Source organism: Anopheles maculipalpis, chromosome 2RL (genome assembly GCF_943734695.1).
Source record: "Anopheles maculipalpis chromosome 2RL, idAnoMacuDA_375_x, whole genome shotgun sequence".
Lineage (NCBI taxonomy): Eukaryota > Metazoa > Arthropoda > Insecta > Diptera > Culicidae > Anopheles > Anopheles maculipalpis.
The window spans coordinates 68,029,515-68,047,874 of NC_064871.1; the positions used below are offsets into that span (position 1 = coordinate 68,029,515).

At 41.2% G+C, this 18,360-nt stretch overlaps 1 protein-coding gene across 2 annotated transcripts in view; it reads right to left on the bottom strand.

Annotated features, from left to right (window-relative positions):
- Positions 1-3,990: 3,990 nt before the first annotated feature.
- LOC126556046 (digestive cysteine proteinase 1) overlaps positions 3,991-18,360 on the bottom strand; it is a 283,799-nt gene continuing 269,429 nt past the window's right edge. The window contains exon 5 of one of the 2 annotated variants that reach the window (XM_050211214.1): positions 3,991-4,001. The gene's annotated coding sequence lies outside the window, so the exon portion shown is untranslated. Of the gene's footprint in view, positions 4,002-11,024; positions 11,039-18,360 lie in introns of those variants that run through there. The other variant, XM_050211217.1, reaches the window with a different exon arrangement.

The following is an 18,360-nucleotide window of genomic DNA, read 5'->3' on the forward strand; positions in this document are numbered from 1 at the left end:
AAGATCTCTTAAAACGGTGTCCCGTTGACTGTGCGTTTTATCTTTCGATCCCACACGATCACGAGCTAAAAAGGACACAGAATTCCTATCTCCTACACATATCAAAACTAGCCTTAGGCATGGCCCAGTCTGTCATGCGTTCTTAGTCTCTATAATCCTTAAGCCTTTAATCCTTAAAAGGTTTATAGTGCAAGTAACGTGGATTGACTGATTTTGTAAAGAATATATGACTTACGCTTACGATTACGATGCTGACGTAAAATTTTGTACGAAATTTAAGGATGAAGCTCGTTTTTTATTTTATATAATGTTTGGCTTATATTTCGAGGAGGTCCGGAGGTTGAGGCAGCAACGGCGCCGGTCTTCACACGACAGGAGCGGGATTCAAATCCCATCCGGAGTGTTCCCGTAGGAAGACTGACTTTCCAACTACGTGGTATCAGCAAGTCTAGTAACCTATCGATTTCCTGCGTGACCTAGAAGGTCGTTAAGCCAAGAAGAAAAATAAGAAGAAAAATAAGAAGAAGAGAGAAGAAGAAGAAGAATGTTTTGTTTACATTATCATGAAAGTTGTTTGGCAAGAAATTTGAAGATCAATTCCTTTTTTTACTAAATATTTTGTTTAGTTGATATTCAAGGGTACAACCGAGTATGCCCGGGATAAGGCAAAGAATAAGGAGGAAATGCCTGATTCCCCGTTACCCGTCGCAACCATGGTAGTCCTCTACACTACCATCAATAGTTGATAGGGCAAACATTTGAAAGATCTGTCGAAATATTGACACATTGACACATTGACACAGACATATTGAAATCTATTCAACACAAGCGGTGTTGACAATGCGGCACTGGACCGTAATTATCGAATGTAAATAAAATAAAATTAATAAATTATATCAAGGGTCAAACTTTTGAGGCAAAGGGTTAAATTTAACAAATGATCGAGTGTCGCAGGCCAGTAGAATGCGTTTGTATATTTGTTCACTTCGTGTTGAGATTATTCTATTTATGTTAATCAGTACAAATTACGACCAAAAATGATTGAAGAGTACGACAGTATAAAATGTCATACTTAATTATGCTCAATGTTTTGTAAACGAATAGTTTTTTCCCACATTTTCCAAATCTGTCAAATCCTTTCGCGGGCCGGATTGATTGCTGCGACTGGCTGGACTTTGCCGACCACTAGTTTATATTATCAACCTAGAGTTTTGGCAAGATATGGATAACTGAGTGTTTCTTTGGTTGTTGAAGTATACCAAAAATTTACAATTTTCAAATAAATCCTCCAAAATAGCCGTGCCCTCACGTCAGCAAGCCTTGATCCCATAATTATAAAAAAAAAATATTTAAAAAATTGTTAATGATACTCAGAATAAATCCTTTTGATGTATCTTTCAAGTCCAAATATCGATATTCGGATTAAATGCAGACTAAGCCATCTGCAAAACATAAAATAGTATTTAAAAAGCTTTCCTATACCTATCATTCTGGTTCAGAACCTAACCTTGGCAAGGAAATAATTAAGAAAATAACTATAAATGGATACATGAATTAGTGAACATATTTTGTAGCGTTTTTCATCGTTCACAAAAAATCTGCTTGAGTATAGCGAAACCTCCGAGCAAAGTAAAAACCAGTCGCGATCAACCGCAAAATTTCTGCCCCAATTCATCCGTTGATCAATCCACGGGAAAATGGGAAATCATTTTCTTGCGGTTAGTGCGGTTCATACCATTCAAACACTCTTCAGGAAGCAAACACTCGTCACCTGCGGAAACGATAATCATTTGCACGGGGACCTCCTGTGCCTTCCGGGCACGTAGAATGCAACAGTTGATGCATACGTTTGCTTCGTTACTTGTTGCCCTTTTCAATAGTGCTACCACCACTACCTACTACTGCATGTAACCACCGAGACAGAGAGACATAATGTGGTAGAAAAATACGCCACATGTAAAATGAATAGTAACAACCAATCCCTCGGAAATGCTCTCTCGCCATTCACATGCAAATGGGTTTGTGCATCATGCCGGCAGTGCAACCCATGCAACCGGAACGTAAAACCACATTAAATGGTCCACCTGAAATTGTGTTGCCTGTGAGTTTTGATTTGGATGTTTCGCGCTGGTTTTTGTATGTTAATACATCGATGCTACCAATGGGCATCAGTGGACAACGCTGCAGATGTAACTTTAGAACCCACGTTTTAAAATGTGCTCTTCATCCTCATAGATGGATGCAGCAAGTGTACACACTGTAGGGTGTTGTCGTGGGAAGATGTTTTCCGTTTTTGTCAAATTACTGCTGGCACTGGTAGCTAGCCTTTAGGTCGCTCAGATCCCAAAATCATCCCACATCACCCAGAACACGGAGGCGGCCCTCTTATCGAAGGTGTACGATGGCAACACACACTAGTGGATTGACCTTTTTTCTCTGCTCCAAACATTCTCGAGCAGGGAATGAAAAATGTTGTCTTAACCTTGATCGAAAAAGTTGATATGGAGGGACAAGTTTCTTCCTAGTTTATGTTTTGTATAATTGTGGTGGAGAGTAGTAGGACTATAAAAAAGTTCGTGCGGTTTTGGTACAAGCGTCGTAAATTATTCAATTTTACTTTTATGCAATCTCGCAACAATGCCATTTGGATGAGTTATCTTCAGGCTTTTTTTTCTCCCAGCAGTCATGTACCTGAAATGTAAAAGAAATTATTCCATGTACTTGTCAAATGGCAACACTTGTACCGAATAAAGGGGTTTTGCTGGGAGTTCTGCTTCGTTACTACTGCGTGAATAAATCGGCTACGGAAATAGGAGTCTATGTCGAAGTCTATGTATATTAGGGGAACTTTAGGATCACCATGCTCTATCTAGAAGTAGCCATTTTTCCTTGTAGGACGAAGAATAGCTCCGGATATTCCTTGAAATATGAAGATACACGACTTCAAGGCAACGCTTGTTGAAGATATTTTGCAAATGCAAGACGAACTTGCAAAGACGTTTGAGACACCTCGACATCTAGGCCGAATATTCAAGAAAAACTCGACCACATGTGGCAGCACTGGTTAAATCATATTTAAATACGCTGCAATGGAATGTCCTATCCAACCTGCCGTACAGCCCGGGCATTGCACCTTCTGATTAGCATTTTTTTCCGATCGATGCAACATGGCCTAGCAGAACAGCACATCTCCAATTTTGGAGATTACTTCTACTACTTGCCAAAAAGGTGGGAAAAAGTAATAATCATCGATAGAAAATATTTTGGAAATTGAAAGAGTTATCAATTCTTCATTGTAAAGCTTGAAATTTCGAAAAATTCCGTACGAACTTATTTATAGTCCTCATAACATTAAGCAAAATTGTTTTTATTTCACTGATCCGAGTCACGAGTACTTCAAAAATGAAGCGTCTCTGGAGGAACGTCAGTCTGTAGTTGCTAGTACACGATCACCACGATTCCGTCCGATCGAGCGAATTGTATTTCGTTTTCAAGTGTTGTCCTGCTGACTCGAAAAATATTAACCAACATATGATATTACGTTCAGCGTGAAAAATTCGATTTGAACCGCTCGTTTGAGGCGCAATTACATTCCGCTCGGCTACTATCTCAACCGTGCCAGAGCGTGTGATGCGCATTGCATAAGGAAAGCACAGTTTTCGACGCACCGCGTCACACTGATTGTTGCACTGGTGAGTGAGTGCGTGCCATTTTGAGTGGTTTGTTTCAGTTTGGTGCATGAAACGAAAATTAGCCATTCGCCGGTGTGGTGTCCATAATGAACAACGGACTTTAACGGGTAGTTTCACTTTCAGGCTGCCGGATAAAGCCATCTTTTCCACCGGCACAATCAGTTCTGCAGGTTTAAACGCATTTAGCAAGCGACGTGATGATACTAGTAACACGGTTAGTGTTTCAAGGGAGAAGGGTTGGGAACGGACTGCCCTGACCAGCGCCGTATCATTAAGACGGGCTAATGCACATTCGCTACCCGCAGACAACTTTCGAGCGATGGAGCTACTTGTTTATTCAGCGGAATAGATGATGAGTAGAAATTTCCGTACCATCGCTTAGAGGGAAAGTTGCAGAACGAACGCTTGTTGTTGAGAGAGATCCTTGTCTGCCTGCTTTTTTCCAGCATTAGAAACATGTTGGAAATGTGTGTCAGAAGGACTTTGGATTCGTGGAACATCACATTATATGCGCAAAAATGATTGAGATTTTGTGCACTTAATCGAAAATAAAAACCACCTGTCCTCGTCGCCTCATAAAAGATTAAGAAACTTATGGCTGCTCCGGGCAGATTCAACTCTCGTCAAATCCACATGCAGGTCTCTCTTCAACAGTGACATAGTTTTTTTCTTTCTCTAGCGTCTTAAGCGTTGAGTGCCCTCGTTCATTTGCGGTGCAATTATTCCGCGACCATTCCACCGGTACGAATGAATGCTCACCTTTCAGACACTTGTCAACGGATTGGAGAAAAATGGCATTACGTCAGCAATAGGGTGCAAAATACTGCTCAAATAAAAATAAACCCGACCCGCGAGCTGCGCTCCAGCAGCGCAATTGTGTGCAAACAAACTCACGTAACGCGAAAAAGGTAAGCATGGGGGACGTTGTTAGCCGGCAGGCAAGGTACTACGGTGCGCGAGATCTCCCACTAAGCCGCCGCGGCGCTGTGTGCGTCTACCGGACGCTAGCTGACCTTCGTAAAGGGGCCTCGTTGGTGTGGGTTTTTTGTTTGTTTGTCCTACGATCGAGCGAACTGCTTCAGTTATTTATCTCGCTGGTTGTGCGCCAAACGCTAGGGAGCTACATTAATATACAGTGCGGTACGAAATGAGAGTTTTTGCAGTAGTTCCATTCATTTACAGCTCATCGATCGATGGGTTTATATCTGCATTCCAGATTTTTTATACATCAACGTATAACTTCATCACCTTTAACTCAATATTATCGTTATAATTCGATGAGGCAATTATTATCCGTGACATTTCATGTCTTGGCTCTTAGGATGATCGTTCAGCATTATTATTAGGTCTGTAATAAATAGATTATGTTGTATTTTACGATGTACATATTTATTACCTGACGGTTGGAACAAGAAGTCATTAAACTCGTGCTTAACTAACAACAGAACTAACCCCCTTCATTGGAGCTCCCATGTGGTTGCATACCATATTATGCAAGGAATATACTCTATGATCAAATAGAGCGTTTATACTAAAGAAAAATATTTTAAAATATAAAAATAGTCATTTTAACAGACCACAGAACAGACTATGTTTTGAGAGTGGCGTGGATCGATTATGGATTTTCTTTAGATCAGTTGTTTTTTTTTATTTTCTTCTTATTGGTTTGACGAACTTGCAAGGTCATCCCGGCCATCAAAATGGCTTTCTAGACTGCCGATACCACGTAGTTCGTCAGTCAGTCGTCTCTAAGGGGGGATGATCCGGAAAGGATTTGAACCCCGGTCCTGCCGTTTGAAGACCGGCCCCGCTGTTGCCTAAACTATCGAGCCGCCCCTTATCTTTTTTAAAATCTATTTTTTTAATATTCTTCTTTTATCCGCATTTTAACATTTTTAGAATTACAATAATCGCATCTTTTCTAATTTTTATTTCACTGTTTTTTTATTTCTGTATTTACAACTAGGAAGAATTGTCAGGAATCAGTTTATTGTTTATTTATTTTGTTATAGCAAAATTTATCAAAAAAAAAGGAGTAAATTTTGTCAGATACTGTAGGCACCACCCATAATCACGTAGCTCGGTATTAGGCTTTGAAGTTAGTTTCATTGTCGATTTTGCATCGCTCTTTTTTTTTTAGCTGACTAGGCATTTTTCTTCGAGATGAGCTGCTGCTGCTCGAGCCGCTTGTATGGCTTTACGTGTCAAATTTCGTACTTCCTCTCGTTACAACCCATCCACTTCCAACCTCGTTTTGCACCCCGAACCGAATCATCTCCCAGTACCTGCTCGATTGATTTTAATGAGACAATGTAAGGGAAGCGCGCACCATTCGTCAGGGTGGAGAAGACGAACACGGCCGGCCTCTAGGTCCGCCGGTTGTTACTGACGATGAGAAGCGGAAGTGATCAACGGGCGCCACCAGAGTCAGTGGATGCATCCTGATGGGAGAAGAAAAAGGAATGTGTGTAGATTGGTCGTAGCAGAGCACGGAAGAGAGAGAGAGGTTTGCTAGAACAGGTTACACTCAAGTGGTGACTTGCGGCTGGGATGGAAATAATATTTTTCTTTAACCAGCCCCTTTTAAAAGTGGGACACTTGAGATGAGGCCGTTTGGGGTTGGATCTGGATCTGGACGGGGTTTTTTTTTGCTGGCGGGTGAAACTAGACGGAAGAGGCAGGCAGCATCTCTAGCAGTAAACAGCTTTCTTCGGTTAAACTGGATTCTTTCCCATGTATGCCACCGTTTAGTTATCTCGGTGACCGGTTAGCGTATTAGGATGGAAGTTAGTATCATCGGTTTCGTTTATAAATTACGCTAATGCTGTGAGGAGTTTAATGATGATTAAAAACTCACGGAAAATAAAATCATAAAAATATTTTTTGATCTTCTCATAAAAGGTCCACCTTAGTGCAAATTATATATTTTGCCTAGTCTTAAAACCAATTGCGCAGTCAACGTTGTGATGAAATTATACCCGCACTGCATCTAAAAGCTTCAGTAATTCATGAAAAAATGATTAAACATCTTCCTCTGCATTTTTGCATAGTCTATTGAATATGCAGAAGTATCTTTTTGACCTTAACAAAAAGGAAATCCGTCAATAAATATGTGTCGAACGAGCACTGAGTTCGTGTGACATTTCCGCTTCGACAACGGAAACTACTGCCACAGACATGCCTTCGCAGGTGGCCCCGACTTCTGCGAAACGTATTAGTTAATGAAATCTTGCATACTGCCATCCATCAGCACACGCCTAATAAAGCAATGCAGCAGCATCCTTTAGCTGCGGTGCGAAAACTCGAAAGACTGCAACGGCTCACAGGCAACGAACCCTCGCAAAGGGTGAGTGCGTGGCGAAAGCTAAAGGTCTTGCCGGCTGCAAATCACGCCCGTTCGTACCGAAAGCGTATCGTTGAGTGGTTTAGACGACACGAGACAGTAATAGTATCACCAGCAGCCATGCACATTGTGCGTGCATAAAAGCAGTTTGTCGTCAATTCCTCTTTAGTGGAAGCTTGTGGGACTTCCAGGCACGGTAGAGGGTATGCCTTCATTCGTCTTAAGGTTTCACGTACTTTTTTGAAAGCAACTTTTGTATGTGTCGTGCAGATAGGCTACATATGCTTAATACGTGCCTTTAAATAGCTACAATAGACCCGCGTAATGGTTTCCTTCACGTCGTATGTCGCTTATTGTCTCCGACCGTTTGTGGTGTTTTTATCGTACGGACGGTTTTATGAGTACCAGCCGCATACGGTGGATGACGAATGTTGGCTGCATGTGCGTGGACGCACCTAATCTATGTAAGTGTGAAAGACAAAATGACGGAAGAAAACTATGGCCCTACACTCTTCCTGGTGATGATGCTGGTGCCATCTTAAGCGATTCACGTGCTTTTTATCATTCGATTTATTTAACATACAAACAACAAAGAGCCGTTAGAAAGTGGTTTAGATTATTACTTGTAAAGAAAAATCCACTATAATGTGTGGAGATGAATGCAATGTTTTTTGGAAACAAATAGATTTACTGTACTGAACACTTGGTGGAGGAGAAGTGATGGATTATCTTACGCTTTTGTGTCATGCTACGTGAAGGTATTTGGTGTTTGTTTTATGGTGGATCTACAAATTAACAATATGTTGTTGCATTTTGTTATTTTCATAGGAACTTTGGGTATCTTTGTATGCTTGCATGGGGCATAACCAGTAAATGACTCTCGAATTAGTATTTACAACAATATAATCAAACAAAACATAAAACCATCAGATTAATTTCGACAATAAAAAGTTCCGAAGAAACGGAATATCTTCTTTTAAACCAATATAAATAATCACACTATCTTTGTGAAAAATTATTAAAATGTCATTAAATCTTTTTGAATTTTTGTTCCCTAACTTTCTTTGAATTAATTATCCATTTTATTAAATGAAAATTCTTGCAATTTTATAGTGTAAAGGTCGCATTGCTTGACTACTCCACAGTAACAGAAGCTTGGATATATTCTTAAACTTAACGTTGTATCAAATACGATTATATGAAGAATTTAAATGCGTGCTTTGTACTTTCAATCGTAAATTCCATTTTCAAGAAAATTATTTTCCTTCTTATGCAATACAACTTTGGACGGACTTGGCATAGCATTTCTGTGCATCCTTAACTTAACTTTAGCTATAGCTGGATATTAGGTCTTACGTACGGGGAGACAATCCAGCTCGGATTTGATGCCTGATATTCTCGTCGCAACCACCTAGTGCACCTACGACCTACTAAAGTTTTAAAATACTCAAAGTCCTAAGAGCTCCATTTATATTAATGTTCAGTGGCAGATCAACCCTTTTGAAGACCTTATTCTTGGCGTTATGATCTACTACGTCACGCCGGTCATTTAATGACTTCCTAAGACTTGTTGATGCCTTGTAGTTGGATTGTCAGTCCTTACTACGGGGGAACGGTACCATCCGGACCGGATTCAAAACTCGGTCCTGCCGTGTGAAGACCGTCGCTGTAGTCGCCCTACCATCGGGTCGCCGCCGCAGCCCTTAACTAGAATGAAAGATGTTGGCTCCTAAATAAATTCGTCACACATAAATTCGTCTGACTAGGCCAGAGCCAGTGAAAAGCGGCCCGAATAAAGTTATTCTTACTATCGTTTATAAGAGAGACTCGATCAAGTAGGAGCGGCCCGCTGGTTTAGGCGACAGCGGCGCCGGTCTTCAAACGGTAGGACCGGGGTTCAAATCCCATCCGGACCGTCCCCCAGTAGTGAGGCCTAACTAATCAACTACGTGGTATCGGCAGTCTAGAAAGCCATTTCGATGACCGGCATGACCTTAGAGGTCTTTAAGCCAAGAAGAGGAAGAAGAAGAAGAAGAGAGACTCAGTATAGAGTTTGGGGTTCTCGAAATACTCCAGACTTAGAAGCTGCAGCTCTATACGGACTCCGAACTGATATTAATGAGTCTCTTTGAAGGCGCTTGGGTCACAAGCATCATAATATAATAGATAACAATATTTTGAAACATAACTGTCAAGCAAGATATTCAGAAAACGAACTGATTTCAATATTTTTAAGACAATATTCAATCAGTTCCAACCAGTCAGAGAAGTCAGATCGGAAATATATATAACTGATTGAATTCTGATGTATCACCTCTGCGTATTAAATTACAAAGGCCGTATTTTGAGCGGTGGTCACAGCTTGGATCTAAGTTATCGTATTAACCTACATTTGCTAGCCGTCTAGTCTCATTTCTTTGGCAAAAAACATACTTGTTTGGCAATTGTTTTAAATTCTTACTCCCCTATCAGCTAAAACCTCTATTGTGATCGCATTAAAGTCGTTGGAAGCGCCTCCTTCGAATTACATTTAGCCCTCACTTTCAAACAAGCCCTGTTGTATGTTGGATCCTCCCTTTTCTGTTTGCGAAATTTCTAGAGCTGCTTACCGTTAGCACAACAATGCTGTTTTTCTCCTGTCCCCTTTTCATGTTTTGAAGCACCGCTAAAGCTAATCATCGCAACAAAACAAAGAACTATGCGCTCGCCCATTGAATCGGCGTCCCATGCTTGACCGCCCATGCTCAATACACGGCCCCTCCGCGGGACCGGCCATGATGGTTGTTGGTGCGGTTCAACAAATTCGGCAAATGAATTTTACATGAAGGTCAGCAAGGTGGTTGTGCGTAAGAGGGTCGGGTGGGAGTGCTGGGGTCACCGGAGTAAGCTACCGAGTGGCCCAAGTGTTTGGTCATAAATCTTGGAACAACGCATACGTAAGCGCCTCGAAGTGTCTGCAATTCGGTTTACACCGTCCGGTGGCCGTCTAGTAAGCTTCATTAAGGTGAAGGTGAAAAAAGAGATGTCCCCATGTCTTTTTAGCACGCGATCATCACTTTTCTATACTTGAATCTCGGTTTAATGCACGTTTTTTGTTGGTTGGGTGAACAACAGGCACCACGCTCCTTAATGCGTTCAATACTAGTGCCACTGGACAGCTCAACTACTATGCATCGAATATAATACTCACATGGGCATCTGTTTTGTACGATCAAGTAACGGCGCAAAGCACGGGACGTCGAAATAAATGATCCAAGTCCATTATGTTGGCGAGTGATCGCCCGATCAAGAAACACTTTCATTGCAGCAAACCTTCTTTATGATGATGGGTCGCGTCAGTGTGTCGGTTTGTTGGTTAGAAAAGTGAAAAGACTCCTCACCCTGTGCTATGCCATTTCTTGCACATTGCTTTGGAAAAATGTTCACATAACACAACTTTTTTTTTTGCATCCAGTCGAAGCATCAAATGGCCCAACGCTTCATTGCCAGTTTCGGTTTCAAGCTTCGTTAGTATTTTCTTACCCTCCATTTGGTGCAAAGGGCTTTTTAACGTGTATTAATTCGATCGTATCGTTTGGGTTACCGAACCACCTTCACCGAGATCTAATTACCATTATTATATAAAGCTTGGTGTCTAAGCTTTTCCTAGCTTTGTCCCTTCATCAACTGCAACCAGATGACACCTAAAGGAGGTTACGGTGTTTTAGCCGAAACCATCTCCCAGTGTCATATAAACAGTTTCACTTCTTCACTTAATTATCGATGCGAAGGGTAGCTACAATTATTTTCTTCAGCCTCTCCCAACATAAGACGCTTCATCCGGCATAATCATGATCATAAACACATCAAAAAGGTACCATTCTGTGGATAGGGGTTGGGAAAATAATGGGGCGAAAAATGCTTCAACCACTTCTATTACAATTTCATGTGATTGGAGCTGTGTTTTCCACAATGCGCACAATTATATCATCAGCTCAACTGCATCCTCATCTCCCGCAACCCTCTCGCACGCAGGTATTTCCCCCCCCCCCCCCCCACGATAGCTCATATCTTCCCGTGCGCGATGTTGATGATTGGACGGCGACGGGTTTTGTTTCCGATTCCCAACCGGGTTAAACCTTCGAGAGAGGCTTTCAATTAGCAACAATTCGTTGCTTCCTCGTTGCTTTTTTTTCTCGCATTCGAATGCGAATGATCTGCATCCCTCGCGCCCTTTTCGGTCAGCAGTCAATTTTGATTTCCTACTTTAGCTCGTCGGCAGCACATTAGGCGGTCCGGCGGACGTGCGCTGGCTGGTAAAATTGGTCGAGTGGAGCAGGAATGTGTGTTCGTTCCGCCAGGTCGGGATTCTTATGACGCAGATTTCACAATCATTATTGTGATTCATCTGCGCACGAACCATCAGTTCAAAGAACTTTGCATGATCGGTTTTGGTGAAAGCGACGATCGCTTCGGTAGTAAAAATAGACAACACCCATCGACTGTGGGCGTCTAGTCGAGAACGCTTCAGAACATAAATTGATCGCAGTTGTGGGAGATAAAAGCGGATGAGATTATTTTGTGTTCGTTGGTTATGGCAGCATGATCGAGGCATGCTTTCGCAATACATATAAAATTGATCGAAAGTGAAACCGTTTTTCCGAGGAAACATTTGTTTGTTCACTAGTGCATTAATGCTTTAAATTCAAATTGAAATTTATATTTTCTCTCGATTCTTTGATCGCTTTGAAAAGGTAGTGAAAAGAAAAGCATTCACAGCAAGGTTCCATTTCAATTGAAAATGCACTCCACACCAACTGGCAGCAGGGGGAGAACAATTTGTATGCAAATGATACGATTGTTTGAATCGGTAGCAGCAGCAGCAGCAGCTGTTACCGTGGAATGTGCTGTGCCGAAATGAATTGATCGGCTGGAAAAATCGTGGCACGCACCACTTTTCTTCCGCCTCAACATTTCACGGTTTTCATACGGCGGTGACGATCGCCTGTGTGTGTGTGTGCGTTTTGATTGTATGCAGACCGAACGTAACCGATCGAATGGGCGGTTCGTTTTTCTTTGCCCCAAAACCGTGTAGATCGGTGCCCATTATTCGGTCGAGTTTGAAATGGAACCATGAAATAAAAAAAAAAGAATTGGGGTCTGATTTATGAAAGGAGTTTTTAGGTTGACACAAAAACAATGGAAGTTTTGGGGCAGTTTTATGGGTTCGTTTTTTGTCAAACAAATAATGTAGTGATAGTTTATTGTAACATGGTTTAATAACACTTTTTTCGGATTACGAACCTAAAAAATAAAAAGTATTTCAATGTTTTCCTTTAATGATTTTTAATGAATGCTTTCATTAAAAATCCGGATCTGATTTGATAACCGTGCCTAGAGTGTAAATGACGGGTTTATCTGTTACTATACTATAGAAGCGTCAAAGCGTTCGATGATTTTAGCTATGTATAGACGCCGTTTGTGACATGTTTTATATGATAACTAAATATAATTTAATAACCGAGCGTGTTCGCCATGAGGCAAAGAATAAGGAAAAAAATGCCTTAATAATAACGTTCATTGCTTCAGTTATCGCACAAGGTTTTGAGAGTACGGCGATGAGCCGTCATACTTAATAATAAATAAATAAATAAATACTTATAATTTAATATTTGTTAAATTATATGACACTACAACGTACAAACAATGTTTTTGTGTTGTTTGTGAAAATTAACGAAATAATAAAAAAGAAATTGTTTTATAAATTTCTAAATTCTAGCCCAATTTTGCTTTCAAAAATTGAGTTTTTTATAATTCAAACGGGCGTAGGCGACAGCGGCGCTGGTATTAAAACGGCAGAACCGGGGTTCAAATCCCATCCGGACCGTCTCCCCGTAGTGAGGACTGACTAACCAACTACGTGGTATCGGCAGCCTAGTAAGCCATTTCGATGGCCGTCATGACTTTAGAGATTAATTTTAACAAAATGTCAAAGAAATGTTTTTTGTTGACCAAACAATCGTGGTGGAAGTCGTGATGTTAATAATCGTTTAATTACAATCAGGAAAATTACGTTAAAATGCTACTCGCACATTTTCGTAACTTTTTGAAACACCCAAGCTATTCTCTGTCTTACTGATGACATGATCCTCGATTTTATTTGACTCAACTTTTGTTTTGCTTCTCGCATGGTTTCCGATTTATGTTACGCTCATAGTTCATTACTTTTTCCCCACTGGTAGGGACTGTTTTCCACCCTGGGTGTGTGTGTGTGTAACATCTGGTGGAACAGTAACACTTTCACTGTTATTTTAAGCCTCCAAATTCCCATCTAAGTTTTTCGGGAATGTTTTCATCGTGTTAGCCCGATCAGATCCAGAAAGATAATAAACTTTTCGAAAATACTTTTCCTTCCAATTAAGAGTTTTGAAAAAAAAATGACGCGCTTTTACTGTTGACATGTATCTACAGCTTATAGGAAAAATTGAAAAAGATTGATTTTCTCGTAACAATCTCAAACAACCAACTAAACACAATTTTTCTTCACGCCCAAAACGATTGTCCCACTTTTCAAGAGAGCCAAAAAGAAAAACAAACAAACAAAACGATTGCCTTCATCGTGAGATGGATGGGTAGGCCAAAAAAATATACGCAAGATGCAAGATGGAACTGTAGCCATGCGCTAGCCTCTCGAATCGAAAAGTAAAACAAACGAGCATAGAATTGGAGATCGTTCAACCGTGATGCTACCGTGATAGGTGGTACGATCCATTCTCAAAAGTGAATCTCTTCTGGTCGTTAAACAAAACGAATGACATATTTCCGGTGGATTGAAGGTGGATCGTAAAACCTAGCGGTCGAATCGTTACGCAATGTCGTATCTTCTAATGGATGTGTGTATATGTGGGGGGGGGGGGGGGGGGGTAAATGTGGGAGTGTGTAGAAGTTTGATAGAATATTTTTATAAATCGTTGTTTTACAACAGCAAGATTCGAGGCAATAAATATGTTCTGTTCGTGTATTGAGGAAAAGGTTACAAGAATAGCACACTTAATTGGGAATTTACGACATGAGTTTAAAAGAGAAATCTTTTTGTATTGTAAGAGACATTTATTGAAGCACAAAATTAAGTTACATCATTGGGAATCGATCACGTGTTCTTTTTGTTCATTCGGAGGTTGTACTAACTCAGACTGGGAGGTACATTTGAATAAGCTCATTATTATGTTCTTACGCACTTAATAAGATATCCAGACGCTTATTGATGTTGATCTACTTCAGAAACCCTCAATACAACAATTTTGGACAAAAAGCATGCATCAAATGCTTTAAATTGAAGAAAATTCTTTAAATTGTACTACAATCGTTCATTTGACCCAAATTTTTGTATGTATCTTTCTTACTTACTTATCTGGCACTTGCGGTTTTAGCCTGCTGCGGAAATCTTCTAAACCGTCCATGTGGACGACCTAAAAAGACTCTGCGGACTGGGTCGTCCGGCGTCATTCTAATGACATGACCAACCCACCGGAGCGAGTCTAATGCGCTGTACGATAGTGAGTTCATCGTACAGTTCGAAGAGCTTGTCATTGTAATGGCTTCCTCCAGAATGTAGCTAAGAGGGTTTCGTCAGTTTTAGTTAGGGACCATGTCTCAGAGGCGTATTTGAGTACCGGGCCTGTAAAAGTTCTATATAATTCATGCTTTGATCGTCGCGATAGGTTTTTTTTTTGTAAAACAGTTCCCTCAGACAGTAGAAAGACCAGTTGGCAGTCAGCACCCTAATGCGTACATCAATATCAATTCTGTTGCCGGCGCTGGCTTTTGACCCCGTATCTCCAAATCCGTGGTTTTCCGGCTTCAATCCTTCCTCAAGCTTCCTCTACGTAGGAGAGCCTTAAACCCTTGGTGGTAGCAAAGGGCCCCGAGAGGTTTGTATGTATCCCAACATATATTTTTAAGCCTCTATTACTCTTTTTAAGTATTATCGGTGATGACTATCAATCCGAGATAGGTAAAAGCCTAATATTGTTGAAACTTATAAGAGTCAGGCATTACTCAGTGGGACGTTAATATCAGAAGAGAGTTCCCGTGTAAATCTTTTATAACATGTTAGCCTCAACGATTAAATGTGTTTAAATCATCAACTATACATCAAATAACCACTAACAAACTGTTCTTATAACCTTTCTCTGGATTAGTGGGTTGTTTATAAAGTTATACTTAATTTATTGCAGCACTGTGATATTAAAATTTAACCTTTAAAAAATACCTCAACACGTAAACAGGTTCATGTACAATTTTAAGCTCATGTCCTCAAGTATGTATGAAAATTGATCAACGTAAGCAAAAATATGCTTTATCATCTCCAATGGTCCTTCATGTCAGATTACCACATCATTACCGATGAATTCCATCTATGTCTTTCATCAACCGTTATTGTTGTTGTTGTTGTGTTGCACAATGTTAACATTGCATAAAATGCATTATCCATGCAGTCATTTCTTGGTAATAATTGATATAGTTTAAAGAATCAACACCACCATCACTCCGCTCCCTGAAGCTCATCGAACGACTGTCGCTTGCTAAAAGTGTCAAATCATTTAACCTGCCGTACATCGTGTTACACCCACCTACATAACCACCCCACTCCATCCAAATGTACCACCTCCCCCCAGCAAAGTGCACTGATTGCAATGTTTCATTTTTATTTTTCATTTTTTTTCCATGCTTTCCACCTGTCCCCACCTAATAAACACACCGAAAGGTGATGATTTCACGCTCGGAATCGATGCTGAATCTGCTGCCGATCAGCGTTGCAACGAAGGTAAGTAGGGGTATGATGGGTTAAATCGCTCACAAACACATAAACACACACACACACAAACGCGTGGCCACATTAACACACCCGCGACACTGCAACCAATCAATCATGCTTTTTCAATCGTCGCTCAAACTGCTGGTTACATTCGATACGACGTTCGTTCTGTTCGTTCTAACCGCTTACCCGTTCCGTTCTGGTGTGTAATTTACCGCGTAATGGTAGTTTTTGTAGCTGGTGTTCTAGTTTTTTTTATGTATTCACCCCCTGTACCACATGATCGCACGGAACGCGTTTGACAAGTTCATTAAGGTCAGAGTCATGTGGTTGGAGTGCGATTGACGTGTGCCGTAAGCGTTTATTTACAGTGAAAGGATAACACGCACAGGAAAAGTCGCCGTTTTTAACATTTAATTTTGTTTTATCATTTAGATCTTTTTTTTTGTGATAAAATAGATTAAATTGGGTAAATAACCTTGAAATACTAATTACTTGTATTTGTGCTAAGTGAGTTGTTTAACTTGTCAACCATATTAATAAAAGATTGTGGATCAATTAAAAGCTTTAGTTTTTAAACCCTTCAACAATTTCTACAGCCTGACAATACGGCACTGGACCGTCATATTCAATTGTAAATAAATAACAATTTCTACAGCAAGGGAATCACCCAAGTGTGCCTGCCGTACTTCTTCTTGGCTTAACGACCTTGTTAAGGTCACGCCAACCATCTAATGGCTTACTTTACTTATTGATACTACCTAGTTGGATAGTCGCTTCGGCGAAACGGTCCGGATGGGATGCCCGTTGTCCGTTCCGTGACAACGCCTTCGCTTCTATCACAATCTATTATGCAATTTGTAACACAAAATACAGGGTGTTCGAGATAAATTTGACAGTTTCTGAGGGAATAGGAAATGAATTTTTATCAAATTTATGTTAAATATTAAAAAAAAAGCTACAAAGTTTAGCTTACCATGTTTGCCGCATTTTTTATTTGAAGTATACCCCCCCCCCCCCCCTCCGCGTCGATGGCCGCCTGCACCCGCTTCCGGAACCGCGCGCAAGCCCGGACAACCATGTCTCTGGGGATGGCCGCAAACACGGCCTTTATTCTGGCCACCAGCTCCGCTTTGGTATTGCAGGACGCCCTGTTGGTGTCCCGCTCAACTGTGCCCCACACAAAGTAATCCATAGGATTAAGGTCAGGGGAGCTGGGTGGCCAAACGTCGGTACTGGTGTATAGGTCGAAATTGGCAGTGAGCCATTGGCGTGTTTTTACGGCCGTATGGCATGGTGCAGAATCCTGCTGCCAAACGTACGGCCGCCCATTGGCCACCGTCTCAATCCACGGCTTCACCACGGTGGCCAGCAGGTCAATGTACCCGTCAGCATTCAGCCGCAGGCCCTGGGGGAAGATGTGAGGCGGCATCACGTCTTCCACCGACGAGACGCACCCGAACACCATCACCGTCTGAGGAAACTTCGTCTGCGGCACACGGGGCACATCAGCAGCACAGTAAGCGAGCCAGCGGTTGTTCTGCACGTTGTGCTTCTGGTCTTGACAAAAGTTCTTCTCATCAGAGAAGAACCACAACGTACCTGGCTGCGCCAGGTGCTTCAGCCAGCTCAGCAAGCGCTTTGCGTTGGCAAGCCGCTTTTCGCGCGTTTTTGCTGTTATGAGCTGTCCCCTACGTCGCTTGTACGACGCGTACCGCAGGTCCTCATTTAACGCCACCTTGATGGTGCTCGGGGCCACGCTCCACGTCTTCACCACACTCCTCGAGCTGTACGCGTATTGTTTTTACGGTGTTAAGCGAACACATCGCCGCCTTCCGAATTTCGGAATTCGTATGGCCGGCACGAACCATCATAACACACGTTACGCGCTTCTACAATTCGGACGGGTTCCACATATTTACGGAGCTAGACATTTTTTACACTTGTTCGCACAGCATCTTTTAGCAATCGAATGACATATCAATCATTTCGATACGTTAACTCAACCCTGAGATATAAACCCAAAGGCCAGGTGTCAAATTTAGCCCGCACACCCTGTACATTCTCTAGTCTCTGGAATTTGAACCCCGATCCTGCCGTATAAAGACTGGCGTCGCCTTCGAGTCTACCATCGGGCCGCCGTTCGCAAAAACGCCTGAAATTATGCAATTTGTAGCACAAAATACATTCTGAAGTGCAATGCTTTTCAAATGTCGCGTGATTTTTCTGACGCAAATAAATAAATTAAGAACTGTCTTCTATCGTCTAGCTTATCAACCACAAATCGTTGTTTATCATCTAAATAAAATAATTTAATTAGATAAATTTCATACGGCACTGGACCGTAATATTCGATTATAAGTAAAGCAATAAAATAGATAAATTTCAATTCGTGCAAATTCAAGTACGACTTGACGTCTTTGTTGCAATGTAGATAGCCGTGTTCCATGATAATTTCCCTTTCCCTCTCTTAAGTCTACTTAAATACAAAAAAACCCGCTTTCCACCACCCTTGTTAAAATGAATGA